Genomic DNA, 21,325 nt, shown 5'->3' on the forward strand with positions numbered 1-21,325 from the left:
TGGGGAAACTGAGGGTAAGAGAGGGAGTGACTTGCAATGGTCATTCCACATACTTAGCATTCTTCTTGTAATCACCTTGATGGCAACTAACAACAACAACTTTTGTTGCAAGTAGAAAAGGACACTGGCTTAAAAGAAAAAGGGAAATTTTTTGGCTTACAGAAAACACTCTCTTTAGGCGTAATTTTAGTCTAAGGATTCAAAAAGTATCATTAAGGCCCAGTTTCTCAACTCTGCTTCCCTCTCTGTTGGCTTCATTCTCTGGTTCTACATCAGAATGGAGGCACTGGTGGTTCAGTGGTAGAATTCTCGCCTTCTATGCAGGAGGCCCAGGTTCGATTCCTGGCCGATGCACCTCATACCCAGCCATCACCGTCTGCCACTGGAGGCTTGCGTGTTGCTATGATGCTGAACAGATTTCAGTGGAGCTTCCAGATTAAGATGGACTAGGAAGAAAGGCCTACTGGTCTACTTCCAAAAGTCACTCAATGCAAACTCTGTGGATCACAATGGTCCGATCTGCAACTGATCATGGCGATGGCACAGTCCTCAGCTGACTTGATGGCAGCTAACAATAACAAACCTCTCTAAACTTCTGTTTCTTTATCTGCAAAATGGGATCATAATACACACAAAGGATGTCAGGAAGATTAAGTGAGGTTCTATTTACAAAGAGACCTACCCCAGGCCTGGCACAGAGTAAGCGCTCCTTCCACCTAGGGAGGCTGCATCTAGAAAGAGGAAGCACACCAATTTCAAAATGGGAAAATTTGGGTTCTAGTTCTCACTCTGCTGCCAGCTGCGCACATCACCTTGCAAAGAGTCTGCCTAAGCCCTACAGCACAGGGGGTGGAGGGAACAGTAGAAAGAACATATCAGTTCTTCATTCCACTAGGTTCTCTAAGCCCTGACTAAGGATTTGGTTAGATCAGGGGCCAGTAAACTATGGCCCAAGGGCCACATCCAGCCCCCACCTGGTTTTATGTTGCCCCCAAGCTAAGATGATTTTTACATTTTTTAATGGTTTAAAAAAAATTTTTTTTTAATATTTCATGACACATGAAAATTGCAAAAAATTCAAATTTCAGTGTCCATGAAAAAAGTTTTGTTGGAAGACAACCACACCTAGGGGTGGATTAACCCAGACCCAGTAACTTACCCAAGCACAAATAAACCCATGCTTACCTTGCTCACTGGGCAATTTGACCCTGTCAGGGATTGTAAATTTGAAAAGAGGCTTTGATTCTGTAGGAAGGTGCTATGGGGTTGAGAGACAGATGACAGCCACACCTAGAAGCAGAATCTTTGATGTGGTAGAAAAATGTGAAATCGTTCACTACAGATGATCCGGTAAGCAAAGTAAGTACAGTGTTTACCTTGCCAATAGGATAATCCACTGTGGCCACACCCATTCATTTAAATATTGTCTGACGTTACTTTAGCACTACAAGGGCCAAGTGAAGTAGTTGCAACCTAGACCAAACGGCCCACAAAGCCTAAACAATTTACTATCCAGCCCTTTACGGAAAAACTTGCAGACTCCCAAGTCAGATCATCAAAAAGCCACATTCTTGTCTGCCGTTCACTCAGTTCCCCCAGAAAAGCTTCAGTGTGTTAAGGTTTCACGTTATGCCCTTAGCTTTTTTAGGAGGTTCATAAGAAAGATCCATTTGGAGTGCCTGCGTCTTTTGCAATAAGTATTTCCATGAATTTTATGCCAGGAAAGAAGCTTATCTCCAACTGACCTTATATACATCATTTTATTACCCCAGTGTGACTGGCATATCATAAATGGCACGCAGAATAATTTTAAAATTTTTAGATAGTACTATCAGACCCAGAACACTTAACTGTGCTCATGAGGAACCCATACACAGATCAAGAGGCAGTTGTTCAGACAGAAAAAGGCGATACTGGGTGGTTTAAAGTCAGGAAAGGTGTGCGTCAGGGTTGTATCCCTTCACCATACATATTCAATCTGTATGCTGAGCAAATAATCTGAGAAGCTGGACTATATGAAGAAGAATGGGGCATCAGGATTGGAGGAAGACTCATTGACAACCCGTGTTATGCAGATGACGTAACCTTGCTTGCTGAAAGGGAAGAGGGCTTGAAGCACTTACAGATGAAGGTCAAAGACCCCAGCCTTCAGTATGGGTTGCACCTCAACATAAAGAAAACAAAAATCCTTACAACTGGACCAATAGGCAATATCATGATTAATGGAGAAAAGATTGAAGTTGTCAAGGATTTCATTTTACTTGGGTAAAATGGAAGCAGGAGTCAAGAAATCAAAAGGCACATTGCATTGGATAAATCAGCTGCAAAAGACCTATTTGAAGCGTTGAAAAGCAAAGATGTCACCTTGAAGGCTAAGGTGCACCTGACCCAAGTCGTAGTATTTTCATTCACATCATATGCATGTGAAAGCTGGACAATGAATAAGGAAGACCGAAGAAGAATTGACGCCTTTGAATTGTGGCGTTGGCAAAGAATACTGAATATACCATGGACTGCCAAAAGAACAAACAAATCTGTCTTGGAAGAAGTACAACCGGAATGTTCCTTAGAAGCAAGGATGGAGAGACTATGTCTTACACACTTTGGACATGTTGCCAGAAGAGATCAGTCCCTGGAGAAGGACATCATGCTTGGTAAAGTACAGAGTCAACAAAAAAGAGGAAGACCCTCAACGAGATGGATTGACATAGTGACTGAAGCAGTGGACTTAAGCGTTAACAACGATTGTGGGCATGGCAAAGACCAGGCAGTTGTTTCATTCTGTTGTGCAAAGGGTCGCTATGAGTTGGAATCAACTCGACTGCACCTAACAACAACAGACAAGCATTCTTTAGTTTTAAAATTATGCATTTCTTTTGTGATTACCTTCTATTTGTGGTTAGTGACAGTAGCCCTCTATTTATTAAAATGGTACTAGCTTTCTTCCTAAATTAATTAAATAAAATAATTGCATGGCTTTAAGAAAATGTCAAGTAGCAATATGGGTAGATCCACAGGAAAGGCAACAAATGTGAAGGCTATTCAAGAATGGCAGAAGTTTGGGAAATATCATATTGGACAATAGGAACAACATGTTTCCCTTTTTATGACAGTTGCCAGGAAGCTCAGGATTAATGGTAGTGCCATTTTGCAATAACATCCAAGGTTTTGTAATTTATATCATTCTACTTCTTTGCATCTCACTTTATGAGAGCATTGGCCACATTGTACAGCTTCTACTGGCTCATGTGTCTATCTTCCAAGCAAGATGGAAACTTGGTATCCACCTGAGCTCTAGCAGTGTTAGATACACACATACAAAAATCAGTTGCTTTTGAGTAGATTCTGACTCACGATTCACATGTCACAGTGGAATTGTGCTCCAGAGGGTTTTCAGTGACTGGATTTCTCAGAAGTAGATCTACAAGCCTTTCTTCCAAGATGCCTCTGGGTGGACTTGAACTTCCAACCCTTTGGTTAGCATCTGAGAGTGTTAACCATTTGCACCACCCAGAGACTCCAGATATACAAAAACCCGTTGCTGTTGAGTTGATTCCGACTCATAGCGACCCTAGAGGACAGAGTAGAACTGCCCCGTGTGGTTTCTAAGAAACGTCTGGTGAATTCGAACTGCCGACCTTTTGATTAGCAGCCATAGCTCTTAACCACTACGCCATCAGGGTTTCCTATACACAAAAGAGGGGTGAGAAATTGAACAAATAAACAAAGGAATGAAGGGCTAGAAGGAAGCATGAATGATAGTGTTTGTTTCTCTATGCTCTTTTACTACTAACTTGGAAGGATTCCAGAGAGCAAGTGGGAGAGAAGGTGAGAGGGCCTCAGCATACAGCAGCTCTTGGAGAGAGAATATTTATGACTCTCTGGATGCCTGTCCTCCTCTGAACTCTGAGGAGTCAGCCAACTATGGGGGGTGGGGAGAGGAAGGGAGAGGAACAAGTGGCTTAAAAGAGAAGCTGGTGTAGTTTATTGAATGCTTACTATATTTCAGACATCGTGCTAAGTGCCAGCTATAAACCAAACCAAACCTGCTGCCATGGAGTTGATTCTGACTCACAGCAACCCTACAGGACAGGGTAGAGCTGCCCCACAGAGCTTCTGATGGAGCACCTGGTGGATTCGAACTGCCCACCTTTTGGTTAGCAGCTGTAGCTCTTAACCACTACACCACCAGGGTTTCCAAGTGCCACCTGTAGAAGAACCTCAATAATCTATACAACAACCCTGCCCAAGTAGATACTGTTTTTATTCCCCATTTGATGATGAGACTCAGTCTTGGAGGCTTTTGGATTTCATGGATTAATCAAATTTCCCCAAAAATGAGGAAGGGCACCCATTTAGGGTTGCCAACATTTATTTTCCTAAATAAGGCCAATAGAAAAAACTACTATCTTACATTGCCACCATTTCATAAAATGGGGGGTAAAGTCATTTGCCAACTCCAAGGTTCTAGACAGACAACAATCCATGGAAAAGAAGGTCTTCCCCTTCCCTGAACATGTTGATACAAATCACTGAATCTTGAAGGTACTGAGGGCCTGCAATGGTGAGAAGAATAAGACGCCCTTCGCGCCTCCCAGCAGAGCCCCTGGGTGAGTAGGCTGAACACTGGGCACAGGTGCACGGAGTTGGGCTCTGGCTTGGGAAGAGATTGCACACTTCCTAAGCTCAGTCCCAGGGAAAATCACTTGCTGGATTTGCCAGGCCAGAATTCGGGGTACATATTGGGTTAACCTGTCCCATTTCCTCTCTTCCCATTCCTCTTTAACCCCCTGAAATCTGGCTCCTACTGCTCTCCTAAAACTATTCCCAAAGGTCAAGAATTGCCTTTGAAAAGTCCAACACAAAGACTCTTTCAGTCCTCGTTCCACTGGGCCTCTGTTCAGGACGTGACCGTGGTTTCCGTATATGTCATTATATGTGGTAAGCTAGTGACACCGACCTCCACCCAAGTGCACGAGCCAAACAGTTCCATTACTTTGGACACCTCCCTCTGCCCTTCCCTTCCTGTCCAAGCTGCTGGCCAGTCCTCTCCTTTCTGCCATTGACAGATCTCTTCACATTCTCTGCTTCTCTGGGGGCTCCAAGGCCCTAACCTAGACCTTTTGTGGACATGGTGTTAGCTTCTCTCTCTTCACTTCTACCTTCTCCAGTTTTTTCACATGGCTGCCGATTAACGTTCTAAACTGGGTGGGCAACCTAAAACTCCAGGCCCAGTCCGGCTGACCTTCTGTGTTTACGTGTTCAAATGATTACATTTTAAATGGTTACATGTTGTTGTTGTTAGGTGCCGTCAAGTTAATTCCAACCCACGGGGACCTTGTGTACAGTAGAGCAAAGCGCTGCCTGGTCTCGCGTCATCTGCACAATCACCTGAACGTTCGAGTCCATCGTTGTGGCTATTGTGCCAATCCATCTCATGGAGGGTCTCCCACACCTTCGTCGGCCCTCTACGTCACCAAACATGATGTCCTCCTCAAGAGACTGATCCCTCTCAATGGTGTGCCCAAACCAAGTGAGTCAGACAACGTTGTGTTGTGATCCATAAGGTTTTCACTGGCTAATTTTCTGAAGTGAATCCACAGGTCTTTCTTCCTAGTCTGTCTTAGTCTGGAAGGTCTGCTGCAACCTGTCCACCACGGGTGACCCCGGTGGTATTTGAAATGCCCATGTACAGCCTTCCAACATGATAGCAACATGCAAGCCACCACAGGCGGGTGGTGGAAAAGGCTATATAAAGGGTTCTATAAGTACCTACATTGTATCTTTTTTTTTTTTTTCTTTTGCCTACTGGCCCACAAAGTCTGGACTATTTATCACCTGGCCCTTTACAGAAAAGGAAACCCTGGTGGCATAGCGGTTAAGTACTACAGCTGGTAACCAAAAGGTCAGCAGTTCGAATCCTTGGAAACTCTGTGACACAGTTCTACTCTTTCCTGTAGGGTCGCTATGAGTTGGAATCTACTCGACAGCAATGGGTTTGGTTTTTTTTTTTTTTTTTGGTTACAGAAAAAGTTTATCAGCCCCTGTTACAAACCCAGAGTTAGTTGTTTTACTGTTCTGCTTCTTGCCTATACCAGACATTAGTGCACATCGGAGTCCCCTGAGGGCCTGGTTAAAATGCAGATTTCTGGGGCCCAACAGCTAAAGATCCTGATTCAGTACATCTGGATTGGAGCCAGGAATCTGTATTTTAACAAGCACCCACCTACACCTCAGGTAATTCTAATGCATGTGGTGCAAGGTCCACACTTTTTGAAATTCTGCTCTAATCCCGCAGACAACTGAAGTTCCTGGACACCGGGCATTTTCATGCCTTCATACCTTTGCTGTCACAGTTCTGTCTGCCTGGAAAGCCTTGGCTCTGCCTTTCTCCTTCAAGGCTCAACACAAGGCCATGCCTTTTGTGAAGTCTTCCCAGGTCCCCACCCTTACACCAGGCAAGCATTGTCACCTCCTCCTCCGTCCTGCTCCATAAAGCACCTGTCCCTGCCCACCCAGGTGATGCACCTATGTGCCTGTCTCAGTAGCGGGCCATGAGCTCTTACTGTGTAAGACATCACTTCGCTAGACCCTAAGCCCTCCCCACAGTGCCTGGTCAGAGAAGGCACTTGATCAATGTCTGACAAATCAGTGATTGAACAGATGAACTTGCTCCAAACCACCACCAGAAGCAGGGCAAAGTCAGGGCTGGAGTCCACACACCAGGATCCCCTGTCGTGATCTGCATGCCCTGCAGTCAGCTACAAGGGCTCTGGACTCAGCCAGCCTGGGTTTGAGCCTGGCTCTGCACCCTGCTAGCTTGGTGACCTTGGACAACTGTACAAGCTCTCTAAGCCCCATGACATCATCTCTCGAATGAGAAAGATGATACTAATAGCGCTTACCTCATAGAGTTGCTCTGAGGTTTCAATGAAATAACCCACAAAAAGCTCTTCAGTGCCTAGGACACATTCAATCCGTGTTCGTTATGATTGTTATGCGGTCATCTTTCTTTGGCCACACTGGGCACTTGCCCCAGAGGAGACTGACAGGAAGCTTGGCCTTTCTCTCCTGAGGGGACGGGAGGGACAACTCCTTGACTTGAGCCTCAGGGTCAGCCAGCTCTCTCCCTCTTGACACTGGGATCCCCCTGGGAATCACCAGCCAGGGGCTGTCCTGTGGAGTGACCAGCACCCTAGGCACATGCAGACCTTGGAATTCAGATCCTAGAGCTCATGAACCACAGCTCCCCACCCAATTCAAGACATCGTTCCACAACCTTCTGTTCCCAGGCAGAGTCACTTCAGGAGACTGATGATGCTCAGGGGACCAGAGGACACACAGGATGCTGGTGGCACCCCTGCCCAGGCAGCAGTCTGCATCAGTGACATTGCACGCCTTTTGTTGAGCCTTCATCCATAAGCACAGGCAGGGGGCAGTGCCACCCAGCCCAGGGACAGGGGTAATTGGAGATGCAGCAGGGGCAGTGGATGGAGCTGCCCACAGTGTAGACCTGCTCTGACAGAGAGCCAGGTGATGTGGCAAACCCAGGACAGGGGTTTTCCATGGCGGGATGTCCTCTGGGGATGTGACAGCCAGATCACAGGCCCACCTGCAACAGCTAAGCTGTCAGAGACACCGTCATAGAGACCATAGGATGAGAGAGTCAGAAATGCTAGAGTAATACTTGGCCCAACAGACTCCTTTTCAACCACTCATCAGTTACACAAATCAGAAACCTAGGAGTTGGCCTTGATCTCTCTTCCTTAGTGCTCCCAACCCAAAACTCCATCATGCAGAGTTACCATTTTTGTCTCTGAAGGTTCTCTGCCATCAACTACTTCCATTCCCAACCTCACTTGCCCAGCTCAATTCATTTTCTTTTTCCAAAGCACTTAGTACTTTCCAATACACTAGGGTACTTACAGTGGTGGTTCAGTGGAAGAGCTCTCGCCTTCTACGTGGGAGGCTCAGGTTCAGTTCCTGGCCAATGCTTCTCGTGTGTAGCCACCACCTGTCTGCCAGTGGAGGCTGGCATGTCGCTATGATGCTGAACAGGTTTCAGCAGAGTTCCAGACTAAGACAGACTAGGAAGAAAGGCCTGGTGACCTGAAAATCAGCCAATGAAAAATCTATGGATCGCAACAACCCAATCCCATTGGAGATAAAATAGTCCTGTCCTCATGGAGGTCGGAAGAATAACATTAAGTCCTAAGTGTACATACTCATGCTTACTATCTGTCTCCTTTGGCACTAAAAATGTACGCTCTGCAGCGGTAGAGAACATGGCCTGCTTTGCTCACTGAACAGTGCCTGTCACTTAGTAGGTGCTTAATAAATATTCATGGACTGATTTTCTATGACCACCATCTCCTGTGTTAACAACTACACTAGCCTCCTGTTTGACTCACTCCAACACACTTCCCAGTGTGGGGTTGTTCAAAATGCACATCTGACCAGTTGTCTGCTCTGTGCTGTCCACACCTGCACTCACAGGCCTTGAACACAGCAATGGTTTCCCACAGCTCTCAAGATAAACCCCCTGACATGGCCCACAAGGCCCCGTGTGGCCTGCTCCTCCTGCCTTCCTCTCTGGCCTTCTAGTCCTCAGCCTCCTCACTCTCTGCTCCAGCCACCCTGGCCTCCCTCCAGCTCTGCCCACCTACCACCACTGCTCCCACCATCGGGCCTCTTCTCTCCTTCACTCCTGCTTATTCTTCAGATCCCAGCTCAGGGCAGCCTTCTCTGGTAGGGCTCTCTGCCCCTCACTAGGTCAGTCCGCCATCATAGGAACTCCTAACACTGTAAACTTCTCATTAGTACTTTTCATGATTGCATTTGTATGCCTGTTCATGGGTGGTTGATTAATGTCGTTCTTCCTGATTTCATGAGAACACAATTGTCTTCGTTGCTCACTATTTTATCCCCAATTTCTAGCAGTATGACAAGCACATAATAGGCATTCAATAAACATTTGTTGAATAAGTAAATTAAGCGGAGAAACTAAGGCCTAAAGATTTGAAGTGGCTTGCTCATGGTAAAATGGCTTGGACGAAAAGATACGCAAATGGCCATCAAGCACACGAAGAGATGTTCAACATCATTAGTCATTAGGAAAAAGCAAATCAAAACCATAATGAGATACCACTTCACACCCACTAGGACATGCTATCATTCGGGAAAATAAAATAACAATTACAAAAACAGAAACCTGCAAATATTGATGAAGATGTAGAGAAATTGAAACTCTCATTCATTGGAGGTGGCAATAAAAAAGGGTGCAGCCACTGTGGAAAACAGTTTGGTGGTTCCTCAAAAAATTAAAAGTAGAACTACCATATGACCCAGCTATTCCACTCCAAGTCATATACCCAAAAAAAAAAAAAAATTTAAAGCGGGAACTCAAAGAGATACTTGTACACCAGTGTTCATTGCAGCACTATTCACCATAGCCATGGGGAAGCTGTAACCAGCCAGTGCTGTGGCTGAGGGCACCAGACAATGGGATAGAACCCAGGCCTCCTAGGCCCATTCTGAAATGACAGCTGCAGGCGGTCTGATTTATCTTCCCCATGACAGACGGCCAATCGTCTGGAGATTATTCCATACTAAATGCCCGCCTTGGAAATTACCACTCCCAGCTGCATATCAAAGGCTCTGAAAAGCCCCCAGGTCAAAAAGGGACTCTAATGTAAGCAGAGGAATGTATTTGCCCAGGGGAAACATTCTACACACGCCAATTAGCAGTCCCGGAAGCAGGTGTCTCGGAAGCTCAGCTCCAGGCACAACCAAGCGGACCCTCCTGCTTCAAAGACCATTTATCAACAACCCACTCAGTGCCAGGCAGTGCCGGGCACCGGGGAACCAGCCGAGGGAAAGACAAGCACAACCCTTGCCTTCAGGGAGCTTATATCCTTGTGGGGGAAAATACCAAACCCAAAACCAATTAAACAGCGAAAATACCAAACCCAAAACCAATTTAATTGTTGAGTTGACATCACAGTATGTACAATAAAAAGGGGGCACCAGCTCTGGCTAGGTCCCTAGGTGGCACAAATGACTACTAGCTAAAAGGTTGGCAGTTTGAACCCACCTAGACGTGCCTCAGAAGAAAGGCCTGGCGATCTGCTTCCAAAAAGTCACAGCCTTAAAAACCCTATGGAGCAGTTCTACTCTGCACATGTGGGGTCACCGTGAGTCGGGATTGAGTTGATGGCAACTAACAACTACAACAGCTACGGCTGGATGGTCTGGGCAGAGCTCTCTGACACCTTTAGGCATGGGGGCCGGTAAAGAAACCACAGACAGGACTCTCCAGGCTATGTTTTAGGGAGGGCGACGTGAGGATTTGTGCTATAAAACTACAGATACACTGAAACCTGAATTGCAAACTACACACAGGAAGGAATGTGCCCCTTCTAATCTCTAATCTTCGTAATCTCTACAAGCAAGATGAGTGTGTAACATCTCACTGAAAGCACTAAAAACATTCAGGAGAGCAAAGGAATTACTTAAAAGGAAAATAATTGTTGAGGAGCCATTATTACTAATTCAAGATGTGTCAAATGACATTGAGGTGTTCTACTTAATGTACTGTCATTACTATCATCTTTTAGAGAATATAAAAATTAGCTCTCGTTTGATGATCGGAATGCCCACACCTAGTCTCCTCATAATATCTTAAGTCCAGCCAGTGGAATTCTCCAACCTCAGAAGTTTTCGAGAATCCCGCAGATAAAGAGGGGACGCTGTCAGCACTGAGGTCCTAGGTGACTCTGAAGGCTGTTGATATTTTAGGTAATGTCCCCCAGCATTTGCAAAGCGAGTTGTACAAGCAGAAGCGATGCTGGTTACGTGCTGTCTTAGTGGCTATCTATTTTGCACGGGACAATGAGGAGACTGGCTGCTGGGTACTGGATCCCAGCCCGGCAGCTTGCCCCACCCGGTTGGCCCCTGCCAGTGGAGTGTGGAGATTTTCCCAACATTGAAAGGGCTTCTTGGTGCTGTAGGACCAAGCAGCAAAAAATAAGGCTTGACTGACCCCTTGTGGCGTGGTTCTCAAAGCCCAGTCTTGGCTGTCCGGAAAAGACCTTGACCATGGGTCACTGGGGATGTAGGTGTCTTTTATAGTCAAGATGGGTTTCGGGGTTGTTGTTCTTAGCTGCTGTCAAGTCAGGCCCCAGCTCATGGCTACCCTATGCACAATGGATCAAAACCCTGCTTGGCCCTCTGCCATCCCCATTATCAGCTGCAGATCAGGCCATTATAATCCATAGGGTTTTTATTGGCTGATTTTCTAAAGGAATCACCAGGCCTTTCTTCCTAGTCCATCTTAGTCTGAAAGCTCCACTGAAACCTGTTCAGGGTTAGGAGGGCTAAAACCAGTCGTTCCCAAATGCTGGGCACCTGGGGGACTTGTTAAAACAGATTCCTAGACCACAGCCCCAGAGATTCTACTTTCCAGTTTCTGGGGTGGGAGGTTGGGAATCTGTATGTTTAACAAGCTGCCCCTGGCAAATTCTCCTCCACTCCAGCTGGGGGAGCCACTGCTCTGAACAACCCAGGGTAACCTTCGTGTTAGTTATTAGTGCTGAGTATTTCCAGCTCTTCACTTTCTGCATTAGTTTCCTAGGGCTACCATGACACATCACAACTTGATGGCTTGAAATAACAGAAATTTATTCTCTCCTAGTTACAGTTCTGGAAACCAAAAGTCTAAAATCAAGGTGTTGGCAGGATTGGTTTCTTCTGGAGGCTCTGAGAGAGAATCCACTCCATGCCTCTCTCCTAGGTTCTGGTGGCCCCTGGCAGTCCTTGGTATTCCTTGGCTTGTAGCTAGCTGCATAACTCCAATTCCTGCCTGTCTTCACCTGGCCTTCCCGTCTGTTTCGGTGTGTTTCCTCTTTTCTTTTGTAAGGATGTGACATTGGATTTCAGGCCCACCAGGGTAGTCGGGATGATCGCATCTTAAGATCCTTGACTTAATTACATCTACAAAGACCATTTTTCCAAAAAAGGTCACATCCACAGGTTCCAGGTAGACATATCTTTTGGGGAGCCACTATTTAATCTACTGCACCTTTTTTTTTTTTTTTTTACCTTGCAAGCACAAGATAAGATTACACTTTCTGAACCTCTTCTGGTCAGCATATCAAATTTCAGATGTCACCTGGAGCTCTTGTTAAAATACAGAATGTTAAACTTCAGTAGGTCTGGGGGGAGATGCATTCTGTAGCTCTAACAATGCTGCTGGTCTGTGAGTCACACTGTGAGTAGCGAGGTTTTAGGCAATGCCTTTCTACAAACTAGTTATTGAACAAATGGTTACGTTAATTTTATAATATCCATAACTGTAATAATGTATATCTGTAAAATCATCTATAATTTCACACATATTCCATTTCAGCCTCATAACAGCTCTGTTTGTGAGGGACACTAAGCCAGTATTCTTATCCCTAGTTTGCAGATGAGAAGGATAAAAATTCAGGGTCAAATTGCTAGGAAATGCCAAGGATCAGACAAGAACACGAGTCCTGTTGGTGCTCTAGCACTGCCTAAATAATAGCCCTCAAGACTTCATCTGTGTTTGAACTCACACTAAGATTCTAAACGTGTGTGTGTGTGTGTGTCACGAAACCACTCCAAATTCAAATTCTTTGGTCACACAACCTAGCCTCTCAGTTACACTGTAGACTTTGGCTTTGGATGTCCTCTTTCATGGGGAAAACAGTGCCATCTGTGGGTCTTTTAGAGCTCTAACCTTTAGGAAATACTGCCAAAATGCTCCTTAGAAGCAAGGATGGCAAGGCTTCGCCTTACGTACCTTGGACATGTTATCAGGAGGTACCAGTCCCTGGAGAAGGACATCATGCTTGGTAAGGTAGAGGGTCAGTGAAAAAGAGGAAGACCCTCAACAAGATGAACTGACACAGTGGCTGCAACAATGGGCTCAAACATGGCAATGATGATGAGGATGGCACAAGACCAGGTGATGTTTTGTTCTGTGGTACATACGGTCACTATGAGTAGGAACTAACTTAAAGGCACCTAACAACAACAAAGTCTGGGTTACATCCATTTACTAGGACCCCTACCTCGTTTGGACTTCCTACCTCCTGTTCTTTGAGTCAACACAAGTCCTAGACTCTGTGAAAGAGATACAGACGTAGCTAAGTCATAATCTTAGCTACGTCTTCTTCTAGGAGTTCTTCGGGCAGATGCAGAGACGAGACTTTTCACATGCAAAAATTTGCTCATAGTACAAAGTTTGTGATCAGAGGATATGGGTAAATGTTAACATTTATTAACTGTGTGACCTTGGGCAAGGTACTTGACATCTTTGGTCCTCAGTTTCCTCACCTATAAAAAGATAATAAAAATAATCTGTGCAAGTGAAACTCTCCTGTATAAATACTGTAATGGTGGACACGTGGTATTAGGTATTTGTCAAAACCCATAGGACTATATGACATAAAGACCAAATCTTAGTGTAAACTATGGATTTCAGTTAGCAATAATGTATCAATATTGGCTCATCAATTGTAAAAAACGTACCACAGGAATGCCAGATGTTAATAAGAGCAGCAACAGTGTATATACTCTCTTTACTTTAAATTTACTTTTCTGTAAACTTAAAACGGCTCTAAAAATAAAGTCTATTTAAAAAATAATAAAAGAAAAAATACGCTGCTTAGCTGGGAGATTTGTCTGGAGATGAGAGATTTGTTCCACAAACCAACTGGGCTTGGGAATAGCAATGTTGTAGGGAATAGAGAAGGTCATAATTCCAAGATGGCACCAAGATATTGAGCCTGGTTGGCAGAGAGAACCGTAATGTCACTGAAGGAGATAAGGTAGACAGCTAATTTGGGGGAGACGATTGCAAGTTTCAATTTACCTATGAGCCTGAAACGACACCAAGACAGCTAAGTGGCAATATCTAAAGCAGTTGGAAGGAGATAGGGACTGAAGATATGGGTTTGGGAAGGCAGGTGGATGCAGTGGTCAGGCACACAAGTGCAGAGCCCAACAGCCTGGGTTTGTCTCTCAACTTCACCACTTCCTACTGTGTGACCTTCAGCAAGCTGGTGAACGTCCCAATGCCTCAGACTGGTCACCTGTAAAATGAAAATATCAATGCTTACTGGATGAGAGAAATGAGTTTCTGCAGATGTAAGGGTTATAACATATACTAAATGCTTTCTGTTTACTGGAATGTAAGCTTCATGAGGGTAGGAGTTTTTTTAATTTCTCCTGGCACAGGATAGGCACTCAATAAAAACTCATTGAATAAATGAATTAATTGACACTGGACCAAACAGAGGAGCCATTTGAGGGAGAGAATGGAAAGGGAAACCAGAAGGCTGAGCCCCGGATGTTGCTTAGAGTTAAGGGGCTGAAGCCACCTTCCAACCTGAGTCCTTTTTGAAAGAGTGAAACAGAAGGACTAGACTAGTGGTTCTCAACAAGGGCAATGTCTGGAGACAGTTTTGGTTGTTGCAACTGGGGTAAAAGATGCTACTGTCTAGTGGATAAAGACCAGGGATGCTGCTAAACAGCCTACAACACACAGGACTGGCCCCAAAAGAAAGAATTATCTGGCCCCAAATGTTAATAGTGCTCAAGCTGAGAAATCCTGGACTAGACTTAGGGGTCCAAAAGATGGTTCCAGTCCCAGCTGTATTCCTTACTAGCTCTGTGGCTTTGTCAGTCAATTCCTTGATCAATCTCTCTGAATTTTCTTTTTTCCGTATTTATAAAATAAAATAGGAATATTCATACTAACCTGAGGGCTGTGATGAGGAACAGAATAGTGTATTCTCAGCACCTGCCACATGGCGCCAGTGCTAAACTCCTATTAAGTATTAATAGGAGTTTTTACTCCTATTAAGTATTTACTCCTATTAAAAGTAAATACTATTAAGTATTTACTCCTATTAAAAGTAAATACTATTAAGTATTTACTCTCCCGCAAAGGAAGGCATAACACTAAGCTTCATCTCCTGGGTGAATTACTGAGGCTGAATCCTGCTTACAGAATCTGATAAGTGTCACTTTGAGGAGGTCAAATTCATTCACTCTTAGCTCCCACCATCTCCTGCACAAAGGCCATTACGCTCATGTTGGTCCTGGTTTTTCCTTTCACTGTTTTTAGGAATTGGAGCCCTGGTGGTGCAGTGGTTAAGAGCTCAGGCTGCTAACCAAAAGGCTGGCAGTTCGAATCCACCAGCCACTCCGTGGAAATCTATGGGGGCAGTTCTACTCTGTCCTCTGGGTTGTTATGAGTTGAAATTGACTCGACAGCAAAAAGTTTGGTTTTTTATTTTTAGAAAATGGAAGGCAGTGCTAAGCTGGGAATGACTAAGGACTTACCACCAGGACTAAAATGTCTCTACTTACATCCAGTTCATAATCAGCTCATGACCTTAACACACCGTTACGTGCCCAAGGCCTGACCCAAGCAAAAGTTAGCAGGACTGAGCCTCCCATCATTCAAACACCATTTGGTCACCGAGGACGTGTCAGGGACAGTGCAAAATACTGGGATGACAGTGATGAACATAGTGGTCCTCGGTGGACCTCCATCGCTCCACAAGTACAAATTAAGTATGGATTATGCCCCAGGCTCCACCCTGTTGTGTGGCTTCCCTTTTCCCATTTGCCCTAGAGCCAGTCGCCATCGAGTCAGCTCTGACTCATGGGGAGCCCATGTGTGTCAGAGTAGAACTGTACTTCATAGAGTTTTTAATAGCTGATTTTTTTTCAGAAGCAGATCACCAGGCGTTTCTTTGGAGGTGCCTCTGGGTGGACTTGAATCTCCAACCTTTTGATTAATAGCTGAGCACAGTAATGGTCTTCACCACTAAGGGACTCCAATTCATCTTAGGGGTGCTCTTAATTTTAACCCAAGTCCATCTGGGTGAAGACGCTTGAAGACAGGGGAGTTAGAGGAGGAGGCCTGGCCAGCAGAGCAGGATCTGGAAGAGATATGACGTGAATATCACAGAAGTTTCAAACACAGCTGAAGGCTTATGAAAGACCTGCCTCGACAGCAAAGAATTAAAAAAAGAAAAAAAAAAGGTCTGGATAAATTCTTGCACAGGCTAGGTTTATTTAGACATTGCTGTTACAAGTGGCAGCTGGGTGGCCTGGTGTGCACATGTTATGTACACTGAGCTTCCTATTAATGAATATTAGCTGAAAGTAATAAATAGTTACGGCAGCAAAAGTGGTGGTTAAAAAAATGGGATCAATGCTTTCTTGAATCTTCTCTAGTAACAGGCACAAAACTCTGCATATAGTGAGCGCTCAATAAATATTTGCATGAAAGACTGAGTGAGCAAAGCCCAGCTGAAGATACCATTGAAAGCTGCTACTTACTGAGCACTTATCAGATACCGAGGTCCCTGGGTGGTACACTTGGCTAAACCAAAAACCAAACCAAACCCATTGCCGTCGAGTCGATTCTGACTCATAGAGACCCTATAGGACAGAGTAGAACTGCCCCATAGAGTTTCCAAGGAGAGCCTGGTGGATTCAAACTGCCGACCCTTTGGTTAGCAGCCATAGCACTTAACCACTACACCACCAGGGTTTCCAAAACTAACCTAAAAGTTGGCAGTTCAAACGCACTCAGCAGCACTATGGAAAAAAGGGCTGGCAATCTACTTCTGTAAAGTCTGTCGTCGCTGTTGTTAGTTGCTGTCAAGTCAATTCCGACTCATGGTGATCCCACGTGTGCAGAGTAGAGCTGTCCCATGGGGTTTTCAGGGCTGTGGCCTTGCAAAAGCAAATAGTCAAGCTTGTCTTCCAAGGTGCCTCTGGGTGGGTTCCAACCACCAACATTTAGGGTAGCAGTTGAGCACTTAATCATTTGCACCACCCAGAGACTCCAAGAAAACCCTATGGAGCTCAGTTCTACTCTGGAAGACATGGGGTTGCCACGAGTCTGAATCAACTCCAGGGCAACAGGTTTGGTTCGGTTTTTTCATCCTGATCCAGTGCTGGGCATGTCATGTAGATTTCCTAATTTAATCTTTTTGGATTATTTCCCACTTCTGAGATTTTTGTCCACATGGAGTGAGAGCCACCTGCTGAAACTCCTAGCTCCCTCTACCTTCTCACTCCTTTAGGGAGCTACTTACGCAATTGGTGAGATTGGAGGGAAAGACTGGGCTGAGCCTCTTCCCTACAGCCTTCCACTTCCTTTGGGGAGCTAGCTCCTTTGCTCTTCCATCTGATGAGATTTGCACAGGCTGTGAAATCCAAGGATGCTGGTGGCTAGTAGTTAAGTCTGTCAACTCTGGATTCAGTGTCAGGAAACCCTCTGGCCTGTAGATACAAGCTACGCGTTCCAACCTAGCCTTTATCAGTCATAAAGGTGATTTTTGGCCCCTATATGCCCCCTTTTTTGTCTTATCTAAGAATTGGTTCAAACCCAGGTAGGGGAGGGGGTGCTGCTTTTTGACTCTCTCTAAAACTTTAGGGGACAGTGGTATTTCCGTGGTAGAATTCTCGTCTTTCATGTGGGAGACTGGGGTTCGATTCCCCGCCAGTGTACCTCTTGGGCAGCCACCACCTGTCTGTCAGCAGAGGCTTGTGTGTTGCTGTGATGCTGAACAGGTTTCAGTGGAGCTTCCAGGCTCAGATGGACCAAAAAGAAAGGCGTGGTGATCTACTCCCGAAAATCAGCCAGTGAAAACTCTATGGATCACAACGGTGTGATCTGCCACTGGTCATGTAGATCATTTTGATCTGTTATGCATGGGGTTCCCACAGGTCAGGAGCTGACCTGACAGCAGCTGAGAACAAGGGGTTGGAGGCCTGAGCTAGGAAGATAGAAAGGAATGGGGAGAGAAGCAGGATTGTCAGGACTGGTGACCCCGCTCCAGGGTGTTTGTAGACTCCTGGAATGAAAGCCATGACTGTCAGGACCTCGGTAATTCCTGGGTAAGGGGCTCCAAGAGACAGGCTCCTTTTGGTTCTCAGCAGTACCTGAAAAGACCTTTCATTTAATATCAATAATAAGACAAGTTTTTCTGTCATTACTGCTAATACTGAGTGTTTTTTTTAGAGGTTCTTTCTAATGAAATAAAAAAAGAATAATAAGTCTGTATGAATATTACTAAGGAAGGAAAAGTTATCTTTTTTTGTCAGGCAGCATTGCAAACCCAGCCTAACACAAACTATTAAAATTAATAATAGAATTTTGAAATGTGGCTGCTGTATATAAGACAAAAATCATATCCATTGCCATAGAGTCAATTCCAACTCATAGTGACCCAAGAGGACAAAGTAGAACTTCCCATAGAGTTTCCAAGGCTGTAAATCTTTAGAGAAGCAGACTGCCACATCTTTCTCCCTCGGAGCAGCTGGTGGGTTTGAAACACGGACGTTTCAGTTAGCAGCCGAGTGCTTTAACCACTGTGCCACCAGGGTTCCTGTATACAAGATAAAAACCAAAAAGAACTCATTGCTATCGAGTCGATTCCAACTCATAGTGACCCTATAAGACAGAGTAAAACTGCCCCATGGAGTTTCCAAGGAGCAGCTGGTGGATTCAAACTGCCGACCTTTTGGTTAGCAGCCATAGCACTTAACCGCTATGCCACCAGGGTTTCCGTATATAAGATAGATATACAAAAATCAATGACTTTTCTCTATGCTAACAAATGGAGAGACATTCCATGCTCGTGGATGGAACAGCTTCTTATAAAATATCAATTCTAAAATTAATGTATCAATTTAATGTTCTTCCCATCAGAATCCTGATGTGTGTACACACATGCACACATGCCTGCACTCAGTAATGATCAATAAGTAATTAATTTATTTGTTATTAATATATCATTGACTAACAGTTGTTAGGGCCAAAATATACCACCAGGTATAGAGTGACAGGCTATTCAAATGCTGCCATGAGACCCGGGAGGAAATTAAACATTCTGAGTCTAGACTGGGCAAGGCCATCCCAAGTAGACCTGGATTCTTAGTTTCCCAAAACCAAACACTCTGCAGAGCACAGCACCCCTGGCTCCTGAGGGAGGGGCAGCTTCCACAGGAAAGCGGGGCCACATCTCCTCCAACACCAGGTCCACATCAGGAACCTGGGCAGAACTTTGAGGAGTCCAGGCTGGACCCAGGTGCTATTTCCCATGCCCTGTTCTTATCAGGTAACAGGTTCTCTGCATGATCAGATGCCCAATACCTGGGACCTCCTCCCTAATTAAGGCTCAGCCCTCACAGACCACACAGCTGCTCTTTTTAGCTCTTTCACCTTGGAATCGCATGTTGTTGGTGGTCACCACATCTTGCATCTGCAAAAATAAGAAGAAAACTGGCACCTTTACGTATGAAGCCCAGTTAACCCAGAAGCAAAAAAGAAGACTGATCCACCTTCTGTTAAAGGAATTTAGGATGTCAGTGATGAGCACCAGAGGTATTTTCAGGCCCAGTATCTCCGCTAACATCACAAATCACTGGGAGCCATGGAAATCCCTCCCCACCTCATGAACCCCTTAGGCCAAAATGAAGAGAGAGTCCCACACATGTTTCCCTTTCCTACACTAGCGCCAGGGCACTCTGATGGTAGCCCAGTTCCTATCCTGTCATTAGCCAAAGCCAGGAACAGCTCTGTGTGTGCAGAGTGTAGAAGCCAGCCAGGTGCTAGGCTGTACTGCATGTATTCCACAGGGCTACCTGAGAACCTTAAAATGTCCTTCAGACAGCCCAATCCTGCCCATCCCTCAAAGATGGCTTCAGTAGTCATGCTATTATATACTGTATACTGTTGTTGTCATTATTGCAGTTGTTTTCATCAGTGGCTAACATTAACAATATTACATGCTAGGCACTGTTCTAAGTAAATGGTTTTGTGTTTCTAGAACCTGACCTGAAAATGTGAAAGATTGGAGGCTGGGAGAGGATGATGGATGTTAGCACTGAGACTAGTAGAAGTAACTGGAAGACAGAGTCCAGTTCAATGTAAGGAAGAACTTCCTGACTACTAGTTGTTGTTGTTGTTAGGTGCCGTCGAGTCGGTTCCAACTCATAGTGACCCATGTACAACAGAACAAAACACTGCCTGGTCCTGCGCCATCCTCACAGTCGTTGTTATGCTTGATTCCATTGTTGCAGCCACTGTGTCAATCCATCTCATTGAGGGTCTTCCTCTTTTTCACTGACCCTCTACCAAGCATGATGTCCTTCTCCAGGGACTGCTCCCTCCTGACAACATGTCCAAAGTATATGAGACAAAGTCTTGCCATCCTTGCTTCTCAGGAGCATTCTGGCTGTACGTCTTCCAAGATAGACTTGTTTGTTGTTTTGGCAGTCCACGGTATAGTCAATATTCTTTGCCAACACCGTAAGTCAAAGGCGTCAATTCTTCTTCAGTCTTCCTTATTCACTGTACAGCTTTCACACGCATATGAAGCAATTGGAAATACCATGGCTTGGGCCAGGGGCACCTTAGTCTTCAAGGTGACATCTTTGCTTTTTAATACCTTAAAGAGATCTTTTGCAGCATCTTTGCCCAATGCAGTGCATCATTTGATTTCTTGACTGCTGCTTCCATGGGTGTTGATTGTGGACCCAAGTAAATGAAATCCTTGACAACTTCAATCTGTTCTCCACTTATCATGATGTTTCTTATTGGTCCAGTTGTGAAGATTTTTGTTTTCTTTATGTTGAGGTGTAATCCATACTGAAGGCTGTAGTCTTTGATCTTCATCAGTAAGTGCTTCAAGTCTGAGTCACTTTCAGCAAGCAAGGTTGTTATCTGCATATCAAAAGTTGTTAATGAGTCTTCCTCCAATCCTGATGCCCCATTCTTCTTCATATAGTCCAGCTTCTCGGATTATTTGCTCAGCATACAGGTTGAATAAGTATGGTGAAACAATACAACCCAGCAGAACATTCCAATAATGGAGTGGTGGAAAGGAGAACACTGGAAGAGCTCAAACGTGGCTGGAGGGTCACTTGGGAGAGCAGCCAAGCTCCTGAATGAACCAAGTGACCTTTAAGACCTCTTGCAATCCTGAGAGTCTATGATTTCACTAAGAATCCCAGAGATCAAAAATATAATTGATGCAATATAATTGAAATTTTATGTGCCAAACAGTATAGTATCAAAATATAGTAAGAAACTGACAGAAACAATAATAGCAAGAAACTTTACTATACTTCTCTCTATGTATAAAAGTAAATGAGCAAAAGTCCTATAATTAAGAAAACCTCTGTAAATTCCTTAAGGCAGAAATACAACAGACTACATTTTCTATATGCTGCATAATAAAACCAGAAATGAATGAGAACAAACAAACAG

At 44.7% G+C, this 21,325-nt stretch overlaps 1 non-coding gene across 1 annotated transcript; it reads left to right on the forward strand.

The window, feature by feature from the left end:
* Positions 1-283: 283 nt before the first annotated feature.
* On the forward strand, positions 284-354 carry TRNAR-UCU (transfer RNA arginine (anticodon UCU)). The gene has a single exon. It is a non-coding gene; the product is annotated as a tRNA-Arg (tRNA).
* The last annotated feature ends 20,971 nt before the right edge of the window (positions 355-21,325 follow it).

Source organism: Elephas maximus, chromosome 10 (genome assembly GCF_024166365.1).
Source record: "Elephas maximus indicus isolate mEleMax1 chromosome 10, mEleMax1 primary haplotype, whole genome shotgun sequence".
Taxonomy (NCBI): Eukaryota; Metazoa; Chordata; class Mammalia; order Proboscidea; family Elephantidae; genus Elephas; species Elephas maximus.